The sequence below is a fragment of the Aptenodytes forsteri genome, unplaced genomic scaffold (assembly GCF_000699145.1).
Source record: "Aptenodytes forsteri isolate BGI_AS27 unplaced genomic scaffold, ASM69914v1 Scaffold282, whole genome shotgun sequence".
In the NCBI taxonomy this organism is placed as follows: Eukaryota; Metazoa; Chordata; class Aves; order Sphenisciformes; family Spheniscidae; genus Aptenodytes; species Aptenodytes forsteri.
Window position 1 is genome coordinate 1,910,651 of NW_008794089.1, and position 6,998 is coordinate 1,917,648.

The 6,998-nt window shown below is 42.2% G+C and overlaps 1 protein-coding gene across 1 annotated transcript in view; it reads left to right on the forward strand.

Moving 5' to 3' along the window:
• Positions 1–1,126: 1,126 nt before the first annotated feature.
• Positions 1,127–6,998, forward strand: part of BLVRA (biliverdin reductase A) — a 39,468-nt gene continuing 33,596 nt past the window's right edge. The window contains exon 1 of the mRNA XM_009274906.2: positions 1,127–1,224. The gene's annotated coding sequence lies outside the window, so the exon portion shown is untranslated. The remainder of the gene's footprint in view (positions 1,225–6,998) is intronic.

A 6,998-nucleotide genomic window follows, 5' to 3' on the forward strand; every position in this document is an offset into this window, starting at 1 on the left:
TAACTGGTCAGAAGAAATGAGTGGGAAAAGATGGAAAGAAGGGTGTATCACTCTTACAATCCCAACCTGCAGAATTTCAGAATAAAGAATTTAAGGAATCTAGAGCTAGCTGCATTGAATTTTTAAGTTTTATAGGAAGAAGACAGACTACTTAAGGTATTACTACTTACAGATAGCATGCCCCAAGATTTGCCAGAAATAGGTTGAATTGAACACACTCGGGTGCAAAAAAAAGTAGTTACTGATTTCTCCAGAGTTATTTCTACTTTACGTCTGAGGTGAATGAGTACAGAATTTGATCCTTTGTACCTGTAGTCCCAATGTGACACAGTTATAGGTTCTATCATAGTCTGTGAATGCCCAACGTCAGCATGGTATAGAATGATCTGTGGAATTCAGACCATCCTCATTTCATACACTGTTTATTGCAAGAACTACTGGCCTGGGGGAAAATAGCTGCACCCTCTCAGGCTTTTATCTTCCAAGCCCTGAATGAAGCAGTTGAAAGTCCTGTTGCATATAGATAAGAAACCACAAGTAAAGAGGCTGGGAGTAAGATCTGGGTAAAAAGTGGCTCTCCAAGGAAAAGCTAGTGCTTAAGCACAGTAAGTTGTGGGTCAGGAAGCAATCCCCGTAGGAAGGGAGACAGTCTCGAGTAAGAGCTTGTGTAACACCTGGCCTGGGCTGTCCTAGTGGCTGCTTTCTGTATACTGCCTGCTTGGGGGAAGCCAGGCACAGAATGATTTTTCACTTTGCACTGCTGAAACTCCCGGTTTCCTGAGCATGGACTCAGCCTGCAGCGTGAACCCTATGGATGCAGCTGGGCGGACACGAGCACTGCCGATGTACCAGTGCCTGCAAGCCATTGCATGACTGGGCTCTGGGTAGTGCCTGGCTGGGGTGACCGCTGCGTGGGCTTAACCGGGGTCCCCGGGGAGGCGTCAGCCCCTTGCTAGGCACGTGCAGCTTTCTTGGTGTTTTCTAGGCGAAAGCTCCCCGGTTCAGTGCCTGTACCAGCCTTTCTGCTGCTGCAGCTGCTTCGGCTATAGCCCGCCCCTATAGTGTCCTTATTGGATTCCTGGCTAAGGGGGTGTTGCTGCAATGATAGCAACAGGGCGAGCGGTGCATTGATATGCTGGAGCTGCAGAGTGTTGTATAAGAAGGAGCTGCAGGGAGCGGAGGAGAATTAAACAGGATCACGTTTCTCCTCTGTGAGCTGAAGAGGTTAGTGACATTACTTAATCCCTGCTAACTGTAATTAGGATTTGGAAGCACCGCTTTCGTCTTCTGCCCCCCCCTCCACCCTTCCCAAGATTGCTTGCCGCCAGCGTTTCCCCCTCGGTTGTGAAGGAGTGGGGGAGTCCTGCAAATCACGTTGTCCTAGCTGCTCCAGACACCCACCACACTGGAGGGGACAGGCCAGCACTCCGGGAGCGGGGGGAACAAAGAGAAAGTAAAAAGAGAAAAGCCCTTTGTTTGAAAGAATGTCCAGGGTGCAGTGAAGCAGAGTATTAGCTTGTAAATGATGTGAAAATAGCCAAGTAGCATCATTGGGTGGCCAGAGCACCGCATGGTGAGAGTGCGAGAGATCATTTAAAACCTCTCCTACGAAGTGTCTTTTGGGCTTGTTTTTAGAAGTGCTGAGCTTCCTCCAAATCCTGTTAAAATCCATGTTTACTGCAGGTGTTTGACAACCCCTTCTGAAACAGCAGACCATTAACCTTGCTGTACCTCAGTTTACCCATGTGTAAAGGGGAGATGAGAATATTTTCCTTTTGTAAAGGAGCACGGTGGGACCATATTCCAGATGGCCTTTGGTGGGAGAAAGGTGATTCTTATGTTCTCGGATATTGTACAGAATCCATGTGTAAAACACATTGACACTTTATTAATAATTACTTTATGCTCTAGTCACAGCTGCCACCAATCTCTAACTGTCTTAAAAAAACCATGCATCAAGGCTCAGTCTACACACAGAGAAAAGGCAGGCTCAGCCTTTATATAACTCTCCTGGCATCGTGCTGAACTTCTGTGTTGGAGGTTGTTCGAAAAAACCAAGCTAGTGTTAATTAGGGCAACAGTTTATTGAACTGATTTTCTGTGAAATCATTTTTATCAAACTCCTTGCATTGGCTTGCCAAATTAATTTTCCTGGAATGAGGATAGTCGTTCAGCTGTTGGTTCTCTGATTACAGATGTGAACACAGAATGACACTGTGCCAAAAATCAATAACATGGTGTTTGAGCATCTTTCTGTCATTTTTGTCGATAAATGGGAAAATAAAGACAAATATGTTCCAATAGTATAGATCCAACTTGAAGTTTAATCTTCACAAAATAAAGAGCAATAGGTAAATACTTAAAATTATTTTCAGCACATATAAGAAAGCTTTAGTTAAAGGCTTACTAAAAACTATTGTCACAAGCAGTGCATGCAACTTAAGATATTCAATAATTGATAGTAAAATATTAATGATTGATATGATTCTTACTATTGGGATTTATATGATTCTTACTATTGGATCAGGGAACTTCCCTTATACTGGAAGGCTGATGATTCTGGACTTGTCCTCTTGAGTTTATATGCACATGGTCAACAAACTTTTTTTCTAATACTCTCACAGTTTCTTTAGACAGTGAATTGAGTAACTGTGAGCAACTGGAGTTTAAGTCAATGAAGTATGGTTTGTGGTATCCTTAAAGGAATGGCAATGCTTATTTTGTATAGCTAAGAAGGACAATCAGTCTTTGTAGTTTTTGACTTCTTATTTTTAGTGTCCTCATTCCCAAGTAACTGTTACGCATGATGGAGCCCTGCTTTCCTGGAGATGGCTGAACACCTGCCTGCCGATGGGAATGAAGTAGTGAATTTTCTTGGAGGGCTGAACACCTGCCTGCCGATGGGAATGAAGTAGTGAATTAATTCCTTATTTTGCTTTGTGCGTGCACAGCTTTTGCTTTACTTATTAAACTGTCTTTATATCAACCCACGAGTTTTCTCACTTCTACTCTTCCAATTCTCCCCCCCCATCCCACCGGGGTGACACAAGTGCAGATGAATGAATAAATCAACTGACCAGTTTTTGAATTAAAACTGGAATCACTTCCCGTCTTGCGACTTCAGGACTTCAGTAAGATGCAGGAGTGGAATGCGCATTGGCATTTTTGCTTTTTAATGATGATTCTGAAGTCACCTCAGTTTCGTATGGCTTGTAGAGAGGATATTGTACTGTATGGGTGTGGGTGTTTTTCATTACCACTGGTGTGGTCTGTTGAAGCTCTGTCTGTGCTGCTATCCTTGGCTGGTTAAGCACCAGTCAGGCAACAGGAGATAAAAACAAACCAAAACTGGAAAGAAGTGGAGAAACTAACAGAAAGAGCTTGGATAGATGTGATAAAGCAGAGTTTGCAGTGGGAGAGTAACTCCCCAGGGAAGGAGTTCCTGTGTTTGACACAGTGGTACAGCAACATCAACATATGCAGGACTGGGGACAACTCATTCACCTTTAATTTTCAGGCAACCGTAGATCTTTCTGAAGCTAGCGGGTAGTGCTCAGTGTAGTAAAAGAACTTACATTATGCTTGTACTGCACTTTATCAAGTAAGGCGTCAAAAAAGTTACTTCACTGAGAGGGGAGGGAATGGGGTTTAGGGAAGAAAAACAGTCTGAAAGCCAAGGCACTTAGCAGCTTAATCCTGTAGTAAAAAACCCCAAAACCTGAATGTACACATGTTCTGTTGTAACTTAGTAGAACAAAGGTTGCTGAGGGCCTGTCCGTCTCCTCTGGAGTTAGCCTTGAACCGTGGAAAGTGTTCTTACGCATGTAAGACCAAGCTGTTGGGCTTACATCTTGAAACTTTATAAAATAAGTGCAACTGTAATAAAAATATAAATCTACATTTGACCTGTTTCTTCTCTACTGAGCAAAAAGAGCTTTGGCTTTTTGTTTAACTGAACTTAAGCGTTCCCTAGACTAATGTTTGCAACCCAGACAGAGCTCTACTGTGCTATTTAGAAAGCATTGCAGAAAGCACACCTGACTGGGAAAGATAATGAAATGCATTTGCTAATCCTCTTACACCAGATGAGTGCAATCTACCACTTTAACAAGGAGTTCAACAGTTAGCATAAAAGAAGTTTCTCCTTTTTTTTTTCCTTCTTTCTTCTCAGTATAGCATTATAAACCAGTTAGAAAGACCCTGTTTGGGGCAACTAGCATTCCTGTTATAGTAACTATCCTAAATTATAAATTAAAGGCTGCACTACACTGGCTAATAAAGCAAGCCGTTCTCATGGCTCAAGTAATGTTACTGTGTTTATTAGCTTTCCTTCTTAATGAAATGCGTGGGCAGAAAGGGATCTTTATTGCCTTGTCGTTACCTTTGTTCCGTGAATGAGAGGAGAGGAAAGCTGCCAGAAAGAATATGAAATTATTAAATAATCCCTAAATAAGAGAAAGAAGTGGTACAGGATGTGAGGGAAAATGTTGAGACCACAGTCGTTCTAGCTGAAACACCATGCTAGAAGCTATAAAGCTTTGTGAACCTTTCTGTTGCTAGGGAGAACAGCCCTTAGTCAGTATTTACTGTCTTTTGCAGGCTCTGACCCAGATTAGCAACAGAAGACTGGTTAGTCTGTTATTTGGTGATGAATTTAGAGACCGCGGTGGCTTGCTCATACTTGTCTTTGGAGTAATTTGTTAATTTTTCTCAGGGATAGCACAACTGCGTGCAGCTGGAATCAGCGTGGATCAGCGTGTTTGTATAGATCTCTCTAGGTTTAGTCTTGGTGACAGATGCAAATATATAAAGGACTGAGATTTTTTTGTCCCCATTAAATCAGATTCATAAAATTTGGATGGAGAAGGTAAATTAACTCCTGACTTCTGTCTTCTTCTAAAGCTATGATTCTCTAGTGGCAAAAATCTGTGAGGAACTCGCAGGAAAGGATAAAGGTGGATTCTGTACAGTTGACAATTCACTGTTAAGTGATGAGGCTATAAAATGGAGTGGTACACTTCTGGAATTGGAGGTAACCATAGGCTTTGTCCGCTTTCATTCTTGGTGTCCAATGTAAGACGGAGTAGGCCTGTTTTTTACATTAGTATGGAGTACTTGAATTTGCAGTCTGAGTAGCCTGGAGTGCAGTCTGTTAGAAACAGCCCCTAGATGTCTTAGGTTCCTCATCCAGAAATCAGGATAACCGGTACCGGTGGCTGCTGGAAATGTTTGCTCTGGGAAACATGTTTTTCATTTGGACTCTGTAATCTTCTCATATGGCAACAGCTGAGCAAACCTTTGATTTTGAAATCTATTTTACATTTACTTACTTGCACAGTAAAGTGGAATAGCTATCCTTGCACTTAGCCCAGTATTTAGAAAGATAAGACATACTGTCTGTTCCTATATGTCTGGCATCTGTAACGAGGCCTTAAGACTAAGGGCTGTTGAATAAATCTTTTCAAAATCAACAGGTCATTTGCTTGACTCTGCTTACCACTTAAAAATAACAGTATTCTGACAGGTGCTTCCAACCCAGTCCTTCCTGGATAGGTCCTGGTGACAACCAGCCTGATCTAGTAATATTTGCAGTATAGACACAATGAATACACAGCAAAAGAACCATAAAAAATATCTGTATTCTATGATAATATAAACAGGGCTTAAAGTGGATTGATGGCAGCTGATCCTCTGTTTTAGGGGAGAGAAGAGCTTCACATCCTTTCTCCTCTTGCCCTCTGAGCAGGGGATATGGCAATGTCATTCTCTGGCTGCTCTGAGTCCAGTTTTTCTGTTAAGACTCCACTGGAAAGGATGCTGCTTTCTTAGGAGGGCAGAGATGGAGAACGCAGTCTTTATTCCCTGCTGTCTCTGAAGAAGGCCTAATTTTGCACCAGGGAAATGCATGATGCATTTTTTTTTTCCAAATGCAAGGTCAGCAGTTTTCTTACGTTCATGTACTCAGGTTGAAAGAGCACCTTTTAGAAAAACTGCTGGTCCACTATCCCCATCAATTGGCTGGTACCTTCCCAACATCAAATGTCCTGCAATATCAGAAACACAATGTTCCTGTTTCTAAAACATGGGAGGGGAAGTTCTCCTATCCTAGATGCTACAACGTTATCAGCTCCTAAGGAAGCATGAAGGTGCTGATCGCCCTGGAGATTAAGTTTCTTTTGGTTAAATGACTAATAAATAAGGCTTCAACTCTTCATCTTTTGCCTTTGGGATCTCATACTGTCATGCTGACAGAGATGGCCCTTTTCATGAGGAGAATCATCATGAGCAGGAAGAACTGATGCAGTTGCCAAGTCACTCTCCATCATATTTGAAAAGTCATGGCAATCAGGCAAAGTCCCCAGTGACTGGAAAAAGGGAAACATCACACCCACAGCAGGGGGATTGGACTAGATGATCTTTAAAGGTCCCTTCCAACCCAAACCATTCTGTCATTCTAACAAAAAGAATTTCAAAGTACATTCCTTTACAGTGTGCTCATTATTATTATTTTTAATTTCCAGCTCCTATATCACCTTATTTTTGCTTATATACGTATCTGGAATAAACTTTCCTATTCCAGACTGCAGAACTAAAATCCATGTGGTCAGGAGGAAAAAACATCCAGCCTGGAAACAAGTGTAGTCAAATGGCTTGTGACCTGTAAGTCTGGCTCACAAGCCATTGTCTGGCCACACTGTTACGCTCTTTCTCTGACTCAATTTAATCCTAACCAAAGCCAATGGATCCAAGTGGACTCGGAGGACAAATCATTGCAGACAGTTGTCAGTTACGTATTCTGAGCTGCTGAGGCTCCACTGCAGCCTTTATCTGCACAAGTCTCACCATGGGAGGTGTCCTGGTTTCAGCAGGGATAGAGTTAATTTCCTTCCTAGTAGCTGGTACAGTGCTGTGTTTCGGATTTAGGATGAGAACAAAGTTGATAACACACCGATGTTTTAGTTGTTGCCAGGTAATGCTTACACTAGCCAAGGACTTTT